At 42.0% G+C, this 22517-nt stretch overlaps 1 protein-coding gene across 3 annotated transcripts in view; it reads left to right on the top strand.

The window, feature by feature from the left end:
* The window catches only part of Zbtb20 (zinc finger and BTB domain containing 20), a 387136-nt gene that overhangs the window by 320534 nt on the left and 44085 nt on the right, over positions 1–22517 (top strand). For 2 of the 3 annotated variants that reach the window (XM_028752420.1, XM_028752419.1), the window contains one exon: positions 18160–18260. The gene's annotated coding sequence lies outside the window, so the exon portion shown is untranslated. Of the gene's footprint in view, positions 1–18159; positions 18261–20290; positions 20456–22517 lie in introns of all 3 variants that reach the window. The other variant, XM_028752418.1, reaches the window with a different exon arrangement.

Below are 22517 nucleotides of genomic sequence, written 5' to 3'. Positions count from 1 at the left end.
GGGGAAGGGGAGGAGGAGGAGGAGGAGGAGGAGGAGGAGGGGAAGGGGAGGAGGAGGAGGAGGAGGAGGAGGAGGAGGAGGAGGAGGAGGAGGAGGAGGAGAAGGAGGAGGAGAAATAATCAATTGGGCCCTTCCCTTTCTCCCCTTTCCCCCTCCTGTCTGTCACACTGTGTGAGGAGTTGAGAGTGTATGTGCATATGTGCATGTGTGTGCATGAGTGTGTCTGGGAGGTAGGCAGATTCCCTACCTGGAAATGGCTTGCTATTATTAGATGTTCAGTTACCAGGGGTTATGTAAGACAATTGAAGCTCTGTTTTTTAACAGAGACATGATTCATGCTGCTTGTAGTAACAGTAACCACCTCCGAACGAGACAGAAACCAGACACAGACAAAGGCTGGAGAAATCAATACCTACTCACTGCAGCCCCTCTCCTGATACCCTCTGCCTTTCAATCAGGGCACTTAGGTTATCAGGAAAAGAGGCTCCTGCTAATTCTGGGTCTGTTCTGTCTCCTGGGACTGCCAGATAAATTCATGTGTCTGGAGCTAGACACAGGAAAAAGTAGGCTTCTTCGGGAGCTGTGACATCTGAGCTCCCTCCCTAGGATCTCGCCAGTGTTCCCCACCTGGCAAGGAATGGGGCCTGCACCTGTGCTAGGCACAGAAGTCTCTGTGGTCTGTCTAGAAAACTTAAGGGCTTAAGTGTTGGGTTTACCCACTCTCAGAACTTCCCTCTGGTGATGTTTTCAGCTTGTCAAGAGAACAGAGTGGGGTGGTATTAGAGCCCCTTTAGTACAGCTTTTCCCAAAACTCCAGCAGACTCGGCTTGGCTGTCAGTTCTCACCCAGATCAAGACCCTTCTCTGAGCCCTTACCACACCAACTCCACAGTAGCCAAAGATGTGCACATGAGCCCCACAGCTGAGTAGGACAGGGAATGAGTCCCAGTCATGACTTTTCAGGTGAAAACGACCGTAATGTTCAACAGTGGTATTCTCTGTCTGTGATTTTATAGAGAGAAAAAAAATTGCAGCTGGGAAAGTTAGTGACCTGACCAGGGTCATGCAGCTCCTATCAGATGCAGAGGGACTATGATATCTGATTCTCTGATGATACAAAGTTTGGTGGTAACCAGAACATTTTTTGAGGGAAATTTTTAAAATTAAAAACAAAAAAGCATTTCCTCCTGAAAACTTTTAGAGTATACTGTATTCACTCAGCAGGCAACTCAAAATCTTCCCCTTCCCTCTCTCCTACCCCAGCCCCAAATGTTCCATCTGTGTGAATCATGATGGAAACTCACTCTTAGTGAAAGTATAAAGCAAACTCTCCTGTGTCTCTCCATGAAGTAGTAGCACATCCCTAGCAGCACCCTCCGCCCCTCCCAGTGGCACCCCAGAAAGATGTGGGTATCTTAGGCTTCCCCCAGAACCTGGAAACAAATGACTTCTGCTCCAAAATGAAGCTGATGCTTGACTCGAAGCTTCCATGACTCAGAAGATAGCTCTCCTGCCCCAGTTAATGTGCCCCACAGGCAGCCTGCCCCTTCACTCTCTCTCAAATGTGTAAACCACCCAGAAGAACAACTCTGAGTGTAGAGGGGACAGAAAAAGGTCTAGCCTTTTAGCTTCATCAAGTCAATAATCCCCTGCAATAAAATTTCATTTTTAAAAATAGTATTATTGATTATTAGTAATGATCAATATTTTGAAAGATTCTTAGGACTATTAACTATGGACTATATGATGTCCCTGCTAGTACACATGTTCTTTACTTTTCAAGGTAAAACATAAGTAAGTATTCTCATTTTTTATAAAATATTTTTAACTATGTCCTCTGTATACCATGTCTTTAATCGAGGACCGCAGTGAAATACTTCACAGACTACACTTTATGAGCATTTTCTTTTCTGCTAAAATATGAAAGTCTTCTGTTCCCACAGATGTAAGGAAGAAAGCTGTACTCTTCCTGCACACTGTAAAACCTCCTGCTCATGCACTCAGGGACTATACTTCTAACCCCAGTCTTAGCACAAACTCACTATTAGGAAATATGCTAAGTCTCTACTTCAGATAACATCTAATCTGCAGAACTCAAAGCCCTTTGATATCTGGCTGTTATGCACTGGCCTGAGAAGAACTGCCCTGGGCTTTCTGTGCTGTGGCAGTAACCAGTCTTATGGGGAAGATGTTGGGAGCTTTGTATTGTGCAAATGGCTGCCAGGCCTGCTTTAGCTTACACAACACAGTGTGTCTCCAGACGGATTGGAGATAGAGGCTGGAATATTGGTGAAAGGTGGTAGGGAATTCTACAGATATTTGCTGCATGCCCTGGGGATTTTCATCATGCTTCCATGATTTAATGATCACAACATTTTTTTCCTTGACAAAAGTGTGTTCCAGGACTTCTCTTCATGGACTGTTTGGTGTTCTTTATTCTTTTATCTTTCCCTCTGTTTGGTAAAAACTAAGCAGAGTCTTGCTTATAGGTAAGAACAGGACAGCCTTTGCTTTTCTTGGTTTAGTCTTATTTAAAAGCCTTAGATACACATGGTGGAATGTTGAGGTGATGGCAGTAGTAGTGGATGGTGGGTTTTCCAGCAATGTATCATACATTCTACCCTGACCTTTACCATCCTAACAGTCCCCTACAGAAATCAGAGTAGACTTTATCAGGCCTCTAATTACTATAGTAATCAATAACATCCCTACTGTGTGCAAAGGCCTGCAGTAGATGTTGATGTTTCTGTAAACTACTAGCCCTAGTCCTAGAGGACTGTGACCCACTCACTCCCAATGACACATAAAGCAGAGAGTAAGCAGTAACTGTTATCTAAATGCTAAGTCAATATCAGAGGTCAATGTCAACCAGAGCATTCTTCCCAACAGAGTTTCATGAGGAGTATGTTACTTCCTATGGGCCTTGTATGGGAACAAAATTTAGGTACCAATGAAAGGCAACAAAGATGGTATCCTGTTACTTTGAAAACAGTCTGTTCAAAAGCTTAGGGATACAACTGTATTTATCTTTCTGACCCCTAAAAGTAAATTTACTAAATAGAGTATTAACAGGAAGACCTTATTTTATAGACATTCAATGGCTTTCATCATAGACAAAACCAAAACAAACAACAAACACACAAGCTTTCCCTTGCTTTTCCTCAGGCATTTTCTTAGGTAAAATGATATTCCATTAATCCAATAAGCTTGGGCAAAGCATATAGGGCTTCCTAAATTTATTTAACCAAAAATATTTTAAGATTTATTTTTAAGCATTTATTTTGTGTGTCCTTGTGCAGGATTTGGGGCTGGGTGGAGACAGGGCAAGGACATATGGAGGTCAGACTTGTGGGAGTGGTCAGTTCTGTATTTCTAACTGACAGGTCCTCAGAATCACTCTCAGGCTTAACAGAGATGACCTTCACACAATGAGCCATCACACTGGCCCAACTTTTTATTAAAAACAATAGTTAAGGGCTAGAGAGATGGCTCAGCTGTTAAAGGCTAGGCTCACAACCAAAAACAATAATTTATGTATGTGGGAGTTTTGTCTGCCATGCATTTCTGCACACATATGCATGCCTTGTGCCAGGAGAGGTCAGAAAAGAGTGTTGGATCCCCTGGAACTGGAGCCCCAAAGGTTGTGATTTGACTTGTGTGAGCTGGGACTTAACAAGGGCTCTCTGTAAGAGCAGCTAGTGCTTTTAGCCATAGAGCCACCTTTCGATGCCTCCCCTCCCTCACCTCTTTTTTTATTATGATACTTTTTAAGGTACTAGTATCCTATAACCTGACTCTGAGATAAACCACCTTAAAGGAGTTGAAGGTCCAGAGTTGAAAATCATACTGTATTGTAATATTCAGTGCTGTTGACAATGAACGTACCACTAACTGCAGAGAAGTTTCAGAGATGAATCCAGTCTATACAGCTGGTGAGGACTAGAGAGGAGAGTGTCTTTTTTTTTTTTTTTTTTTTTTTTTTTTTTTAATTTTTTTATTGGATGTTTTATTTACATTTCATATGTTGTCCCCTTACCCCATCCCCCACCCACTCAGGAACCCCCAATCCCCTCACACCTCCTCCTTCTTCTTTGTGGATGTAACCTCTATCTACCCCCCCACTCCCACCTCCCCACCCTCAAAACTCCCACCCCCTGGGGCGTCCAGCCTTCATGAGGTCAAGGATCTCATCTTCCACCTGTGCCCAGCAGGGCCCTCCACTCTTATATATTCAGCTAAGGCCCTGGATCCCTCCATAAGTGCTCCCAGGCTGGTGGTTTAGACCCTGGGAGCTGTGGTTGGTTGGTATTGTTGCTCTCCTCATGGGGCCACAAATCCTTTCAGCTCCTTCAGTCTTCACTCTAACTCCTCCATTGAGAACCCCATAATCACTTCAATGGCTAGTTGTGAGCATCTGCCTCTGAATATGTCAGACTCTTGAAGACCTCTGAGGAGACATCCATATCAGGCTCTTATCAGCATGCACTTCCTGACTTCCACATCAGCATCTACCTTTGGTGACTGCACATGGGATGGATACTCAGGTGGAAAGGTCTTCAGACGGCCCCTCCTTCAGTTTTTGTCCCTCGCTTTGTCTCCATATTTGCTCCCTTGAGTATTTTGTTGCTCCTTCTAAGAAGGACCGAATCACCCCCACTTGGTCTTCCTTCTTTATGGACTTCATGTGGCCTGTGAGTTGCATCTTGGGCATTTTAAGGTTCTGGGCTAATATCCAATAATCAGTGAGTGAATACCATGTGTGTTCTTTTGTGATTGGCTTACCTCACTCAGTATGATAATTTCTAGTTCCATCCATTTACCTAGGAACCTCTCAAATTCATTGTTTTTAATAGCTGAGTAATACTCCATTGTGTAAATATACCACATTTTTTTAATCCATTCCTCAGTTGAAGGACATCTGGGTTCTTTCCAGCTCCTGGCTATTATAAATAAGGCTGCTATGAACATAGTTGAGCATATGTCCTTATTATATGTTCGAGCACCTTCTGGGTATATGCCTAGGAGTGGTATAGCTGGATCCTCGGGTAATGCTATGTCCAATTTTCTGAGGAACCGCCACACTGATTTCCAAAGTGGTTGCACCATCTTGCAGTCCCACCAACAATGGAGGAGTGTTCCTCTTTCTCCACACCCTCGCCAGCATCTACTATCACCTGAGTTTTTAATCTTAGCCATTCTGACTGGTGTGAGATGGAATCTCAGGGTTGTTTTGATTTGCATTTCCCTGACGACTAAGGATGCCGAGCATTTCTTTAGGTGCTTCTCGGCCATTCGAGTTTCTTCTGTTGAAAATTCTTTGTTAAGCTCTATACCCCATTTTTTAATAGGGTAATTTGGTTGCCTGGAGTCTAATTTCTTGAGTTCTTTGTATATATTGGATATTAGCCCTCTATCAGATGAAGGATTGGTAAAGATCTTTTCCCAATTTGTTGGTTGTCGTTTTGTCCTATTGACAGTGTCCTTTGCCTTACAGAAACTTTGCAATTTTATAAAGTCCCATTTGTCAATTCTCGATCTTAGAGCATATGCCATTGGAGTTCTGTTCAGGAACTTTTCCCCTGTGCCCAAGTATTCGAGGCTTTTCCCCACCTTCTCTTCTATTAGTTTCAGTGTATCTGGTTTTATGTGGAGGTCTTTTATCCACTTAGATTTGAGCTTTGTACAAGGGGATAAGAATGGATCAATTTTCATTCTTCTACATGTTGTCCTCCAGTTGAACCAGCACCATTTGTTGAAAATGCTGTCCTTTTTCCACTGGACAGTTTTAGCTCCTTTGTCAAAGATCAAGTGACCATAGGAGTGTGGGTTCATTTCTGGGTCTTCAATTCTATTCCATTGATCTTCCTGCCTGTCTCTGTACCAATACCAGGTAGTTTTTATCACTATTGCTCTGTAGTACAGCTTGAGGTCAGGGATGGTGATTCCTCCCGAAGTTCTTTTATTGTTGAGAATAGTTTTCGCTATCCTAGGTTTTTTGTTATTCCATATGAATTTGAGAATTTCCTTTTCTAACTCTGTGAAGAATTGAGTTGGGATTTTAATGGGGATTGCATTGAATCTGTAGATTGCTTTTGGCAAGATGGCCATTTTTATTATATTAATCCTGCCAATCCATGAGCATGGGAGATCTTTCCATCTTCTGAGATCTTCTTCAATTTCTTTCTTCAGAGACTTGAAGTTCTTGTCATACAGGTCTTTCACTTGCTTGGTTAGATTCACACCAAGGTATTTTATATTATTTGCAACTATTGTGAAGGGTGTCATTTCCCTAATTTCTTTTTCAGTCTGTTTATCTTTCATGTAGAGGAAGGCTACTGATTTGTTTGAGTTGATTTTATAACCAGCCACTTTGCTGAAGTTGTTTATCAGGTTTAGGAGTTCTCTGGTGGAAGTTTGGGGGTCACTTAAGTATACTATCATATCATCTGCAAATAGCGATATTTTGACTTCTTCCTTTCCTATTTGTATCCCTTTGACTTCTTTTTGTTGTCTAATTGCTCTGGCTAAGACTTCCAGTACTATATTGAATAGGTAGGGGGAGAGTGGGCAGCCTTGTCTAGTCCCTGATCTTAGTGGGATTGCTTCAAGTTTCTCTCCATTTAGCTTGATGTTGGCTACTGGTTTGCTGTAAATTGCTTTTACTATGTTTAGGTAGGGGCCTTGAATTCCTGATCTTTCCAAGACTTTTATCATGAAGGGATGTTGAATTTTGTCAAATGCTTTCTCAGCATCTAGTGAGATAATCATATGGTTTTTTTCTTTAAGTTTGTTTATATAGTGGATTACATTGATGGATTTCCGAATATTGAACCATCCCTGCATTCCTGGGATAAAACCTACTTGATCATGATGGATGATTGTTTTGATGTGGTCTTGGATTCGGTTTGCTAGAATTTTATTGAGTATTTTTGCATCGATGTTCATAAGGGAGATTGGTCTGAAGTTCTCTTTCTTTGTTGGGTCCTTGTGGGGTTTGGGAATGAGTGTAATTGTAGCTTCATAGAACGAATTGGGTAGTGTTCCTTCTGTCTCTATTTTGTGGAATAGTTTGAAGAGAATTGGTATTAGGTCTTCCTTGAAGGTTTGATAGAATTCAGCACTAAAACCATCTGGTCCTGGGCTTTTTTTAGTGGGGAGACTTTTAATGACTGCTGCTATTTCCTGAGGGGTTATGGGACTATTTAGATGGTTTATCTGCTCCTGGTTTAATTTTGGTACCTGGTATCTGTCTAGGAAATTGTCCATTTCATCCAGGTTTTCCAGTTTTGTTGAGTATAGGCCTTTGTAGTAGGATCTGATGATTTTTTTAATTTCTTCCGTTTCTGTTGTTATGTCTCCCTTTTCAGTTCTGATTTTATTAATTTGGATACTGTCTCTGTGCCCTCTGGTTAATCTGGCTAACGGTTTATCTATCTTGTTGATTTTCTCAAAGAACCAACTCCTGGTTTTATTGATATTTTGTATTGTTCTTTCAGTTTCTATTTGGTTGATTTCAGCCCTGAGTTTGATTATTTCCTGCCTTCTACTCCTCCTGGGTGTATTTGCTTCTTTTTGTTCTAGGGCTTTTAGTTGTGCAGTCAACTTGTTAGTGTGTGCTCTTTCCAGTTTCTTTTTGTAGGCACTTAGAGCTATGAGTTTTCCTCTTAGCACTGCCTTCATGGAGTCCCACAAGTTTTGGTATGATGTGTCCTCATTTTCATTGAAATCTAAAAAGTCTTTAATTTCTTTCTTTATTTCTTCCTTGACCAAGTCATCATTGAGTAGAGAGTTGTTCAGTTTCCATGTGCACATGGGTTTTCCATTGGTTTTGTCATTATTAAAGACCAGTCTTATTCCATGGTGATCTGATAAGAGGCAAGGGATTATTTCAATCTTTTTGTATCTGTAGAGGCTTGTTTTGTGACCAATTATATGGTCTATTTTGGAGAAGGTACCATGAGGTGCTGAGAAAAAGGTATATTCTTTTGTTTTAGGATGAAATGTTCTATAGATGTCTGTTAAGTCCATTCGGTTCATAACTTCTGTTAATGTCAAAGTGTCTCGGTTTAGTTTCTGTTTCCATGATCTGTCCATTGCTGAGAGTGGGGTGTTGAAATCCCCCACTATTATTGTGTGAGGTGTAATGTGTGTTTTGAGCTTTAGTAAAGTTTCTTTTATGTATGTAGGTGCCCTTGCATTTGGGGCATAGATGTTCAGAATTGAGAGTTCACCTTGGTAGCTTTTTCCTTTGATGAGTATGAAGTGTCCTTCCTTATCTTTTTTGATTAATTTTGGATGGAAGTCGATTTTATTTGATATTAGAATGGCTACTCCAGCTTGTTTCTTGGGACCATTGGCTTGGAAAATTGTTTTCCACCCTTTTATTCTGAGGTAGTGTCTGTCTTTGTCACTGAGGTGTGTTTCTTGTATGCAGCAAAATTCTGGGTCTTGTTTGTGTATCCAGTCTGCTAGTCTGCGTCTTTTTATTGGGGAATTGAGACCATTGATGTTAAGAGATATTAAGGAAAAATGATTGTGGCTTCCTGTTATTTTTGTTATTAGAGGTAAAGTTATGTTTGTATAGTTATCTTCTTTTGGGGTTGTTGGAAGATTACTTCCTTGCTTTTTCTAGGTTGTAGTTTCCCTCCTTGTGTTGGCGTTTTCCATCCATTATCCTTTGAAGTGCTGGGTTTGTGGGAAGATATTGTGCAAATTTGGTTTTGTCATGGAATATCTTGGTTTCACCATCTATATTGATTGAGAGTTTTGCTGGGTATAGTAATCTGGGCTGGCAATTGTGTTCTCTTAGGGTCTGTATGATGTCCGTCCAGGCTCTTCTGGCTTTTATAGTCTCTAGTGAGAAGTCTGGTGTAATTCTTATAGGTCTGCCTTTATATGTTACTTGACCTTTTTCCCTTACTGCTTTTAGTATTTTTTCTTTGTTTTGTGCATCTGATGTTTTGATTATTATGTGACGGGAGGTATTTCTTTTCTGGTCTAGTCTATTTGGTGTTCTGTAGGCTTCTTGTATGTTTATGGGCATCTTGTTCTTTAGGTTAGGGAAATTTTCCTCAATGATTTTGTTGAAGATATTTACTGGCCCTTTAAGTTGGGAATCTTCATTCTCATCTATACCTATTATCCTTAGGTTTGGTCTTCTCATTGTGTCCTGAATTTCCTGGATGTTTTGAGTTAGGAGTTTTTTACTTTTTTCATTTTCTTTGACAACTGTGTCAATATTTTCCACCGTATCTTCTGCATTTGAGATTCTCTCTTCTATCTCTTGTATTCGGTTGGTGATGCTTGCGTCTGTGACTCCTGATCTCTTTCTTAGGTTTTCTATCTCCATGGTTGTCTCCCTTTGAACTTTCTTTATTGTTTCTATTTCCAGTTTCAGATCCTGAATGTTTTTGTTTAATTCCTTCTTTGTGTTTTCTTGCATTTCTTTAAGGGATTTCTGTGATTCCTCTTTAAGGGCTTCTATCTGTTTACTTGTACTCTCCTGTATTTCTTTAAGGGAGTTACTTAATTCCTTCTTATAATCCTCTATCATCATCATGAGAAGTGATTTTAATTCTGAATCCTGCTTTTCAGGTGTGAAGGGGTGTTCAGGGCTTGCTATATTGGGAGAACTGGGCACTGATGATGCCAAGAAACTTTGGTTTCTGTTGCTTATGTTCTTGCGCTTGCCTTTCGCCATCTGGGTAACTCTAGTGGTACCTGCCCTCTCTGTGTAAGATTGGAATCTGTATTTCCAGTTATCTTGCTTATTGCAGAGCTCCTCGGAGTCCAGAGGTCTCTGTGGTCTTATGCCCCTAATCTCCCGGGTGGAAGAACTCCTGGGACTCAGGCCACCTCTTGGATCTGGTAATCCTTCTGTTCTGAGTGCAGTGGCTCCTCGGCTGCTCTGAGTGCAGTGAGTTCTCGATGACTCAGGATTCAGTTTCAGCTGCTCTGAGTGCAGTGGCTCCTAGATGACTCAGGATTCAGTTTCTCCACAGGACAGGAGCAGACCAACTCTGTGTCAGCTGCTCTGAGTGCAGTGGCTCCAGTTGCTCTGAGTGCAGTGGGTCCCTGATGACTCAGAATTCAGTTTCAGCTGCTCTGAGTGTAGTGACTTCTCGATGACTCAGGATTCAGTTTCTCCACAGGACAGGAGCCGACCTACTCTGTGTCTGCTCCAGTCCCAGGGACCAGGCAGGGGCCGAAGGGAAGTGGAATTCCGGAGGGGCAGGGTTTGGGTAGCTGCTGTGCCCTAGATGTCCCTGGCTCCCAGATGTATTTCTGGGGCCTAGGGAGTGAGATGGAGTTCTTACCAGCTGCTCTGAGTGCAGTGGCTCCTGGATGACTCAGGATTCAGTTTCTCCACAGGACAGGAGCAGACCGACTCTGTGCCTGCTCCAGTCCAAGGGACCAGGCAGGGGCCAAAGGCGAGAGGAGAGTGTCTTAAGGAAGAATCAAGTGTGGAGGGAACAAGAAAGAATAGTTCTATCTTGAGTAATGAAAATCAGAGGTGATTAAAGATTAGAGTCCATAAACTTACATGCTGCATGGCAGCTGTGTAGGAGCTATGCCTATCAACTGAAAAAGAAAACAGAGAAGAAACAGGACTTGGTAAAATACACCAAGGGTCACACATGGAAACAATAGGCAGGGTTGAAAGCCCAAGATGGGAACAGATAGAGGGCCTTACTTACACCAGGGGCAGCAATGGGCAACTTGTGGTCATATGGATTCATTGGTGAAGGCATTAAAGGGAAACCCTGAACATAAAAGTGAAGATGGAAAGGAAACCCAAAGGCTACCAAGGACAGAACTCCATTACAAGGTGCTATAGACCACACCTCAGGGCAGTGTGACTAAAACCTCATGTTCCGTCTACACTGCTCCATTCCTGCATCATGGCCTATGGCAAATAACTGTATCTTTCCTAAGGCATCTCAGCTGCCCTGTATATATGTAAAACACCATACATTTGAAGAGTAATCATAAGACATGAAGTTAAACAATAAAAGAAAAAGTCCATTTACCATATGCTAAGCATTTAGTTAGGGGTAGCTACAGTTGTCACTGAGGTGAGGGGACAGAAAAAAGAAAGTGAAATTCTCTCAGAGTGTGTTTTCTGGAGCAGAGCTACTGGGAAGCATCTTAGTACCTGTTTTGTTTTATTTTGTTTTTCAGTAGACCAAAAAATGGTTTGTACAGAAACTATAATGCAAGAGACAAAGTAAAAAACTGATATAACAGAAAACATTCTGGTCCACAAATCATGCACCAGTGGGACCATATTTCAGAATTTAAAGAGACCTTATAACCAGGGCCTGTGGCAGGCTTTCTGGACAGGAAGGTGTCCATTTGGAATGACTCGGAGTGGGTAAGATGAGGTGTCCTGTCACCACCATATATCTATCACCTGATCCCCAATTCTTTTAATTTAAATAAGAATCAACTACCTGAAACACTAAGGCTTTAGAGATATACGGTTCTTATTAACAGAGTTTGTGAATTGTCAAAAAGGAATCAGGGGTCTCTATGGAGAATATTAACATAAACTTACTGTGACAAACAGTTGCACCACGATTCCACTCTCTGTGGCAGGACTATCCCATGGGGTCTTTGAGCCATCAGAGGTATTTCTCCTGGACATGAGAATTAACTGGTGGTTAATTAACAAGCTCCATTTTAAAACTGGCAATGCTTCCCCCAGCGTGGAAAGGCTGAGGCTGAGCTCCTATCAGCCTGTCTGGCCATGCTGCCTCTCGTGCCTTCCTTGTTTTAATGGTTTCTCGCCAGTTTTCATCAGGTGGGATTAGTGATAGTGACTAGGGAATTCGTTTCAGGTAATTAGTTAAAAAGTTAAAAGTCAAATAGATTTCTTTAACGTGGTTAGTGGCTTCCCAGGTTGATGAGTTCTGTAATTCCCACAGTTTTCCTCTCAGGAGGCTATTACAATTTTAAAGGGATCTTAAAATCATAAAACTCATCCCTTCTTTTTTAACAAATGGAAAAGGTGATCCACTGAGAAGCCAAATGATTCACCTAAGGTCACCCAGACAGTCCTAGAATTTTCTTTCCCTTCTCTTAATCTTACTCTCTTGAGTTCTCTTTGAATTCTCTTTGTCCCCCGTCTTTTGTGTACACGTACACACACACACACACACACACACACACACACAGACACACACTCTCTCTCTCTCTCTCTCTATTCCCACAGTTACCTCACTACTGGCTGTTACTTTTCTTGCATTTGTCCCTCTCCTGTGAAATCTCTTACACTTCAGTTTATGAGCTAGTGGGTCTTTGGCAATTAGTAACCCCTCACCACTGACTCACTACTTCATTTAGAGTGAAGAAATGAGGGAAGTAGAACAATTTTAAATTTACTGTGATCTTCAAGACAGCTTTTTCTACACCTGGGAATTGCTGTTAGACAATTAAGGTTAGTAAAGCTCATTGAATTTCTCAGAGGAAAGGTGTTATTTAAATTATTACCAGATAATTATTTTTAAAAATAACAATAATGTAAAAATGGGACCTTGGCATGTTTGAGACATCATTCTTAGGTTACAGAAGTTGAGGGAAGTTATTGGAAATCTAGAAACAATACTTTGTTGTTGTTCACAACATACTCAATGTCAGAAACTCCTGGAACTCTGATGTCTGATGACTGGCCCAGAATCAGAAGCCATGTTATTCAGCTAAACTGCCCCTCCAAAAACAAACCCTTATTAGAAAAAAGAATGTCAGATGTAAGACAAGTGGTACCCAGACCTGTAGCATCAGCATCACTTGGGAACTTGCCAAAATGAAGACTTGTAGACTCCACCCAGACATGCTGATTCTGAAATACCAGTGATTTGAGTGTTGATTAGAACTTGAGACTGATATAAGACATTCTCTTTTCAATTAGAAAGGAATTACAAATAAACTATGTATACTGGCAATTTCAAGGCCAGTTCTTTCCCCATGACTCTGGACTCTCAAGAAAATGACTCTCTGTGGGACCATGGCAGGAGATAGTAATATACCCATGAGATGTAAGGATTGTTTTATTCACAGAATAAACACAGAAGATCTGCGTTTGAATTCTGTCTTCACTATCTTCAAGCTTTCTAATCACAGACTTTTCATGAGCTCTCTGAGTTTCTCCTCTGTACACTGGGCATAGTAATCAACATAGCTGAGAAGATTAAGTGAGAATCTTTTCACATATGTGAATCTGTGGTTCCTAATAAAATGTAGACATCCATAAATAGCAGCTCTTGTTTTCACTGTGCCTTTTCTGTGAGCTTCCACCCCAAAACATCCTCCCATTTTACACTGACTTGGCGATCTCTGAGAAGTGAGTAGCAAAGGCCACAATGAAGTCAGACCTCAGCCAACAGTTCCTCATGTGACTCGTGGCATTGTGTTCCTTAGCAGCTCAGCTCAACTGGCTTCCAAAGCAGGTGTGCAGAGACACCATCAAAGTAACAGGCAGAAGAGAAGTGACCCTGTGTCTGTTCTGCATCTGACACCCTGACACCACCATGGAACTTGCTGGGTTCTAAGGGCAGACTCTTTATTACAGTACTGATGTAAGAGGCAGGGGAAACAGCTGGATTTCCAGATATTGAGTAGAATTTGTGGCTCCAGCAGCCCTTCAAAATTACCCTTAACTTAAAAAACTTAGTACACTGGATATGGAAGACATTAAAGGGGAATAAATACAAAACTCGTGAGGTCATTTTCACTGAGTCTTTTTTTATCCTTTAAGCAATAAAACATGACGGACCATGCAGTAGCTCTGATTAGTAGACCCTCAGGTGTGTGCAGACACCTGAGAGGGCAAATAAGGAAATAGGGGTAGAAGATACTCTGCCAAAAAAGCTGGCAGATCATAGCAGCAGGATGTGAAGGAGAAGGCTTTCATTAAAGGACAGGAAGATTATGACTCTGTTTAACCACAAATTTCACACTTTTAGTAAACTATTATGTGCACTGAACATGTACAGTTACCTAATTACATGGAGAATATCTGTATATTGCCAGGTATCTATTCACTGTAATGTGGGAGAATATTGATCAGTGATTTTCTTTATTATCTTAATGTAGTTGCCAGGAGATAAAAAAGTTCATCGAGATGAAGAGTTAATAATCTCTAGCCATACAATGGATTAGAAAGAACAATGAATAATAGCTTGTGAGCCCAGTTTTGCTGGTTATGTGGCTGCTAAGGTAAACGGTTCAATGCATAGCACCTCTCCACCATACCAGCCAAAAATGTTTGATAAATATTACTATCTTCTTCTTCTGCTGGGTAACGATGAGTTGATGAGGTCTTTGGTACTGTAGACTAATATTTAAGAGGAAGCCTTCCTGGCCAATAATAAATGACCGATAGGCCCCGAAAGATCTGTTTTATTTGCTATGGTAAACACCACTATCCCAAGACAGTTGTTTTGGTTTTAGTTTTCATTTGGTTTGGGTTGTTTCTTTGTTCATTTGTTTTGTTTTAGCGTTTCATTTAGGACTAAGAAAAGATGAATCTGTTTGAGGTCAGAGGAGAAATGGAACAAATAATACTTCTTCCATCTTTGGAAGAAAACAAGGCAAAAAAATGAGAAGGGGCTTAGGGCAGCCACCTGCACATTTCTGAGTAAATCATTAAATAAGGAGAAAAATAAGTGCAAATTTAAGCTCACCCAGTACACAGAAAGTAAGCAAGCTTGCTGGGAAAAAAAGTGTTAATGCAGCAAGTCTGCCAAATGGCTATGATGGATTAACTGGAGTATTGATGTAGCCTGTTTTCACAAGGAACCATAGCTGAAGCCATGGCCTTTGCAAGTGTGAGGATCCTCATTCCAGTCTTCAGTCTTAGTTTGTCAGTCCAATGGTATTTTCAGTATTATCACAATTGTTACTGCTGGTAATGTTAGAAAATCTGCTTCTTTGCTGTTATGATCCACCCTCATTTTAAGGCATTTCAAAACATAAAGTGCTATTTATTCTCTCAGTCTGTTGAAGCTAATAAGTGAAACAAGTTTGTTATTTTTGAGACATAGTATACACCCAAACTCTCCCTGTCTCTGGTATGACCATTGCTCTTGGTGGTCTGGTGGCCTTATTGGTATTCAACAGGCACTGACCTATTTAAAGATACAAGGCATTTTCTATCAGTTGTCCTTGCTTAGTTACTAACAAGGATAGGACCTTGCGCAAGTTGGCTCCCTTAATACCCTGTCTGAACACAAAGACAGTGGGGTAGATGAGCTTCAAAGTTCTTTCAGTTCATCCTCAGTTTCTATGACTTCTAAGCAAGGTACTTTATTCCCTTGGAATTCCACCCAGCCAACCTCAGCTAAGCACACATCCATATGTTAGGCATTGCTTATGCAAAATGTTGTACTAGGGAGGCAGGAAAAGAGGTATGGTCCTGATTCTGCACACCATAAATGGACTTTGCCAACACCTCTGTAGCCAAAGACAGAGTCATAAGAGAAAAGCCCAAGAAATGCATTAGACACTAGAGACTTCAGGACGAAGACCCAAGATCCAGGGTTGCTGTCAGTGTTTAAGCTGGCTGGACAATGGACAGCTGTGTGGAAATATGATTGGTCGAAAGGAGTGTGACCTAATGATAGTAGACCGAGCATGGAAACCCAGCAAGTCCTGTCTGTTCAGATTCTTGCTGGCCTCTCTGTACAGCATTCCTTCTATCTGGGTATGAACAGGACCATTTCTTAACCTGGGGTCTTAAGATCTTCTCTTCCAAAGAAGGTATGTCAGAACATTTGTAGCCTTTTCCTACATAGAAAGGCACAGGAAGAATAGAACATCTTTAAGCTTCACGACCTGCTTTTAGGGATGGGGTTCTAATTTCTGTCTCCTGCTTTGCAGAAAAGAGTCTCTTGTTTCTGTGACTTGTCTTATGAAGAGAGGAGGCAAGAGAGAGGAGGCCAGGAGAGGGGCAGACAGAAAGGTTGGTTCTGAAGTCTCCACCCTAGGGCTTTATCTCTGCTCTCCAGAAGTAGGGGGACAAATGGTACAAGTGACTGGAGTTGGTAGAATGTGCCAAGGGATTCTGCAAATGAGGACATTTCCCTTTGAGAAATGCTTCCTAAATGAGACAGTGTTTAATGGCTCTTAAAGGCACTATGTAGACACTAGAAAGAGAGGAGAGTACTATGAACATGTATGTAAGAATGGGGCTCTGCTGGTATATAGAATGAACTAGAGGGTGAAGAATCAAAAATTGGATCAGGGCTACCTTATAACAGTACACAAGGAGTCATTGCTCAAAGGAGCATTACACAAAACGTTTAGGCTGGCATTTTAGAACACTAGTGTAACAATGGTAGAAAGGTTTAATGTTGGTATAAAGTAGAGAGAAACTACAAAAATAGAGGCAGTCAGAAGATGGTCTCAGATGTTCTGGCAGCAGGTGGTAAAGAGACAAGAGAGTCAAGAAAATTGGCCAGAGAAAGAATTACGGGTTTGGTGGCTGATTTCATATGGGAAGGCAAAAACATCAGGATAAACATCAGGATAACTGCTCAGCTACAGACAAGTTCCAGAGTAGAAACGGCAGCAAGAGTGAGGAAATGAAAATTCTGGGGAAACAACAGGTTTTGAGGAAAAGACAGCGAGGCCTATCTTTACTTTCTAATTTAAAAGAGTCTGGTACTATTCAATGGCGATGCAGTTCCGCAGTGTTAGAGACCCTGAATTGCTCATCTTCCAAAGGGTCTACTAGATACAGTGTGCACACTGGGTGAACAGATGGGGAGTGCACTGGTCACTGGCTGAATTCACAGTATAGATCTAGTGCACTGCAGAAAGCAAGAGCTACAGAGAGCAATGGAGACACTCTGAGAACATGCTTACTGAGGTCTAGGCAAGTTTTCTAGACAAACCCTTCAGCAAGAATGTTAAAGAACTTATGTATCAAGGAAAGAGGAGAAGGAAAACAAGCCAGTGCAGGGGACAGAGCAGCAGACAGCCAAGATAGTGTCTTGCCCCTATCACAAAGGTGGGTAAGTTTCAGGGACAAAATGGACCCTGAGCACGACCCAGAGAGCAGGGATGGGGTGGGGAAGACCTGTGAGCTGGGGGCCCCTAGAGACAGATCATAATCTACACTTTCTAAGGCTGTACTCCCTGGGGTTAAAAGATAAGAAAGGGAGAGTCTTCTGTTCTCCTGAAGGCAGGAATTCAAACCAGGTAAGTGGTTGTCTTCAGAAGAAGCAGTGACTGAGCAGTAGAGAGGCAGAGACAGAAGGGAATTAACTATAGCAGAACTGTGATACACATAGACACTGTGGAGTACTACTCAGCCTTGAAAAAGAAGGCAAGCTTGTCATTATACACCATGAGTGAACCTAGAAAGCCATTAGGTACAATAAGCCAGGCACAGAAAGATAGATATAGCATGCTCTCTCTTACATATGGAATCCAAAAAAAGTGGAACACTCAGAAACAGAGAATGAAATGGTGGCTAACGTAGGCTAGAGGGTTGTTGTTCAAAGAATGCAAAATTTCATTTAGATGTTTTTCTAGTCTAAACAAGAATTTTATTCGAGACAAGACAAATAAGTTCAAAGATTTTTTTTCTCCTTCTTTTCTCCGTTCTCTTCCTCCAGGCAGCTGCTGAGATTTACAGTTTGCCTGCCCTAGGATTTAAAATATTTTTTTTTAAAAAAAGTAATCATTATCACCACAAAACATAAATATATGAGGTCACAGATATACTAATTAGCTTGATTTGTCGATCCCACAGTGAATACAAATCTCAAAATATTGCGCTAACGTTATATGTGCTACAAATTGGTATAATGTGTGTCGACTACCAACCAACCAGTACATAGAAAACATCATGGAATGATGCCACCCCCAGTGTCTCTGTTCTGATCCCTGCTCAGCTTCCCAAAGCCACTCTGTCTGTACTGCTGGGGTGCTCTGATGTCTGAGACCATCCCAAAAGTCAGCAGAGACACTACAGGCACAGAGCCCCATCTCTGTCTTGCCACCTTCTGAAGCAAAGATGTGGCACCAGCTGTAGTCACAGTCCTTATCTTGTGTCTCTTACAACACTGTTAAATACACGAACAAAGCATGCAGTAAAAAAAAAGCATTCTACTCAGTTCATGACCTTGTTTGTTTTGTTGTTTGTTTATGCTAGATGCAGCCATTCTCTGTCCCCTGCCCCAATGAACATCTGGACTAGGCCCAAGCCTTGGAGTGATTTACCTGAAGAGTGACACCAATTATCTGGAAACTACTGTAAGTATCTTATACCTCTAGTGAACTCATTTACTTTGTTTAATAAGTGGTGGTGGTGGTGGTGGTGGTGGTGGTGGTGGTAGTGGTGATGGTGGTGTGGTGATGGTGGTGGTGGTGGTAGTGATGAACCATGCAACTGGAAAAGCTGGAAAAATTTCACATAGCTTCACCTCTTAGGATCAGCAAAAGTGACCAGTCCCAATACCCACAGCAGAGTTCAGCTACCAGCACTCATTGCGTGCATACCTGGGTAGTATTCTCCCCCGCCCATCTCCTGTGGCTGTATCTCTGCACACGCGGCAGGGAGTAGAGCTGTTCTGCTTGGTCCTACGTGCCCCTCCCCAAGTTGGTTGTGGCTACTCTCCCTGTATATATAGCTCGTCAGCTGCTAGTCTACAGAACCTCATGCTTACTTGTCACTTCACATCACCCTGGTCAAATCCGAGAGCCAGCTCAGCTTTCCCATGCTTGCATGATCTCTGATCTCAGGCAACCATGCTGTTGCCTCCCTGCAAGTGTAAGGAGCCAAGGCTTGCCTTTGGGACCCTGGGCCCCTTCCACCATTATTTCCAGCCCATCCTGCCAGCTCTGCTGTGCCCACTGGATGCATGGCTCTGTGTAGCTGATTGGGTTCCTTATACACTGGGCATTTCTGTATAAATAGCCCTCACAAGAAAGTGTGCAGAAATAAGATAGGGCAGGAGGTTCAATATCCACAGGAAAATAATGAAAATTTATTAACTAATTATATTTAAACTAATAGATGAATATATGTTTTTTTATTCTAAAAAAGGCCAAAAATTTGAATTGTTTAGAAGCCATGCATGTAAAATAATTATGGATGAAATCTCATTTTAATTGTACTTACAAATTCTTCTGTACAGTATGAGGCAGGTAATGAGATGATGTATTTGTTTATTTGTTGTTTTTTTTTTTTTAACTGAAGTCTCTGTTACCAGAAAACACTAAATTAATAATCTTCTTAGGTGCCAGGTAGTACTTTCACATTCATATTACCCATGTCTTTAGCTGTTCTAGCGTACCTCAAAACCAAAGAAATGAAGCTAGAATTTTGTTTTGTGTCTTTTTACCTGTAGTGCATTTGGTCTTATGACAGTAATTGATGATGGCTAGTATGTAGGTGATGAACAGGCCTTGCTAGCCAAGATGGGGAAAGAAAAGCATTGAGAACTGGGATTGATGGCATGAGAGAAGACCATGCGTTGTTTCTTCAGTGTGTAAGCACATGGGGAACTTACTTTCATAGTTCATCCTTACACTCAAGTGCAAGAAGTGCACACTTCTCACACCTGAATAGTATCTCTCGCCTAAATTTTCCTTCAGCACAAAGTAAACCTGTGTCAGCAGTGCAGTCACGCTAGGGTGTGGAGTGATACTGAGGGGTGTATTGCTTGCAGCTCCTACATTCTTGTGTGCAGAGAACTCAGACCGAAGAACTGGGATCTGACCTTTTTGAAAATTGCAGGGAAATCTACAGTCACATGTTTTGTCACAGAAAAAATATTTCATCTTCTTCTGAGCTCCAGAGATTGGGGTAGACTGAGTTACAACCCCAATAGAAACTGCTTCCTTACACACACAAAGGAAATAACTCCTGATGTGGGAAAACTGTAAACATAGGACCTTTGAAGTAGTGTGCCCTTCCCGGGGCTGCCAGCACTGTGTACCTGTTCTCAGTGTTTGAGAGGTAATGGTGAAGCACTGCTGGATTTGAACACATTACCTACACACATGCTCAGGCTTGCCTGCTGACTCATTGTTGTGATAACTAAATGAGATGGTGTATATATAGGGTCTGGCATGGCAGAGATGACTATGTCTACTCAATCCACTAAGATTACTGAGTGTTCAGTGGGTGTCACTATTCTGGGCACAGCGATATGTAGCAAGGAACACAAACAAAGCCCCACTTACTCAGTTCCCCTGCTCTATAAATGGCAAACAGACAAAGTAGGTTCGTAGAAGCTAACAGAGAACTGATTTGATTTTATTTTGCTTTTTCCTTCCAGAAAGTATAATTGAGAGGAGCAGGGTGAAGGAAATGCAAATGCGAAAGGGAAGCAGTAGGTACGCTGAGGAATCTTGCCAACCCATCTCCCATCCCCTGTCCTAAAGCGTGACTCAGCGACCTCGACCTCTCGGGACTCCAGTGCCCAGGCTGTCCAAGTCAGACTGTAAGACCCCGCCCTAGGGCCATCCTGACTCCTTCAGAGAAAGTGCCCACTTTAGCTTAACTAATTCAAAGATGAGATCAACAACTCTCCATGGTCTCCCATGTCTAGTGCTTCACCGTGCCTTGAGCGTCCGTCCCTTAATCTCACCTTTCACACCTCAGATGAGGTCCCTCCATCCACCTCCCTTCAGTTAAAACCTTTGCATGTGCGTTACTTCCTTCCGGGATAATGACCACGGTGAGGGGGGAAAGACACTGGCACAATGATTGTAAATCAGCCCTGCCAAGAAGAAGGGGGAAAAGATTGAGATAATAAACTGCTCTAATCATGAAAACATTTTAAATTAATGTGAGAATACTGGGCCCTGTCATGAAAGGATAAATTGTAAGAAGGCGTGATAAAAAAGAGTCCCGTAGGTGGGTGTCCATGAATAGGCCACAGTGTTCTGGCTCATGGGCGGCTGCAGCTTGCTTGACCCTCAACTCTGAGGACCTCTCAGCACAGCCACAGCAATGACATCCATGTGAACAGAAGAGGGGCAGCTAACATTCCTTCTTCCTTCACGACAATTAACCCCTGACCCAGATACTCAAAATACTACTAAGATGACGGTGTCTTACTTACATAGCTAACATGAACACCACAAAACTAATATTTTTCAAAAAGCTCCATTATCCAGCACTTGGTTCTGGACCAGCACTGTACTAAGCACAACCCGCCTCATCTCCTTTATTCCTACCCACAGCCCATAGCTGGAAGGCATCACTGTTCCCATTTTACAGATGGGGAAGATAAGGGCTCCGACATGCAGAATAACCTGCCTTGGACACATGGCTGCTAGCTAGTAGAGCTCTGTTTTCCTAAATTCCTCTCTCCAGGTAGGAGGAGTACTGGTGGCTTTTTACTTCATCCCCTCTCCCATCCCCAGACACTCTACAGTTAAGGAACAGAGTAAGTAGGGAAATGGTTATGACTCCAGAAAGACCGGGAAAGGCATCACTGATCTAAATTATCTTGATCCAACGACTTCGTAATTATTTATCAAAGGGAGGTTCTGACTAATTCTTTCTATCCAACCATGCTGATCAGTGGAAAGCATGTTAATGTGCAGAAGAGGGTGGGAGCCCAGTGGAAGGAGAGAATTGGAGGAGAGAGAGAGAAAGATGAAGAGAGCACTCGCCTCTCAACAGACCCTGGAGACTGATAAGAGCTCACATGGATAAAATATTTATTTTTCCATATGTTGCAAAAAGCACTGCTGCCACTGTGTGTGTGCAATATGTGCGAAGGAGTGTGAACTATATACATCCAACACCACCGATCTGCCTAATTTCCGTGCATTTAACAGGCTCAATACCTAACAGCACATCCATATGTTTCAATGCATATTTCTCTGCACAAACAATATGGTCTAGTTCGGAAAGAGCCAACATCCTTCACAGCCTCACTCACTGCTATGTTTCAGCCCTAAACTTACTGTGGGGCCAGCACAGGGAGAGTTAAAAACCAGAAGGCTCTGCTGGCCAGCTCAGCTGCCCTTCACCTTAAACGCCTTCCTATTTCTTAAAGCAGCCTTTTTCTCATAACAAAAATGTTCACAGTGGGGAGATGAAAATGTTTTTGTTCTCTTTGGACAATTGGGACATGTTCAGTCAGAATGTCAGAACTGACCGTTGAAAGGCGGGTGCCTGCAGCCACACTTTTTTCTTTCTTTTTCTTTTTTTTTTTTTCTTTCTTTTTTTGAATGCAGAGCTGCACCAGTGTGGCGGGAGGAAGTGCACAATGATTGGCCTGTTGTTCTGTGGAAGTGTTCAGGGGACACCCAGTTTTGCTTTGCATATATTTACGAAACATCTGCCCTTTTCTTGTTCTGAAGTCTCTCTCCCTCACGGTCCCCTTTCTCCTTTCCCCCCGGGTTTTTCTTTGTTGTTGTTGTTGGCTTCTCTGACTTCTATGCTGAAGTTTTCATTTTCCGGTTGAGGGGCGACCTCATCAGAGTGTATTTTTTTTTTTTTGAGAGAGAGAGAGAGAGAGAGAGAGAGAGAGAGAGAGAGAGAGAGAG

This window comes from Grammomys surdaster, unplaced genomic scaffold, assembly GCF_004785775.1.
Source record: "Grammomys surdaster isolate TR1022 unplaced genomic scaffold, NIH_TR_1.0 125901, whole genome shotgun sequence".
NCBI classification, from domain to species: Eukaryota; Metazoa; Chordata; class Mammalia; order Rodentia; family Muridae; genus Grammomys; species Grammomys surdaster.
The sequence above is the reverse complement of the archived record's forward strand: the minus strand, read 5'-3'. Positions and strand labels throughout refer to the sequence as shown.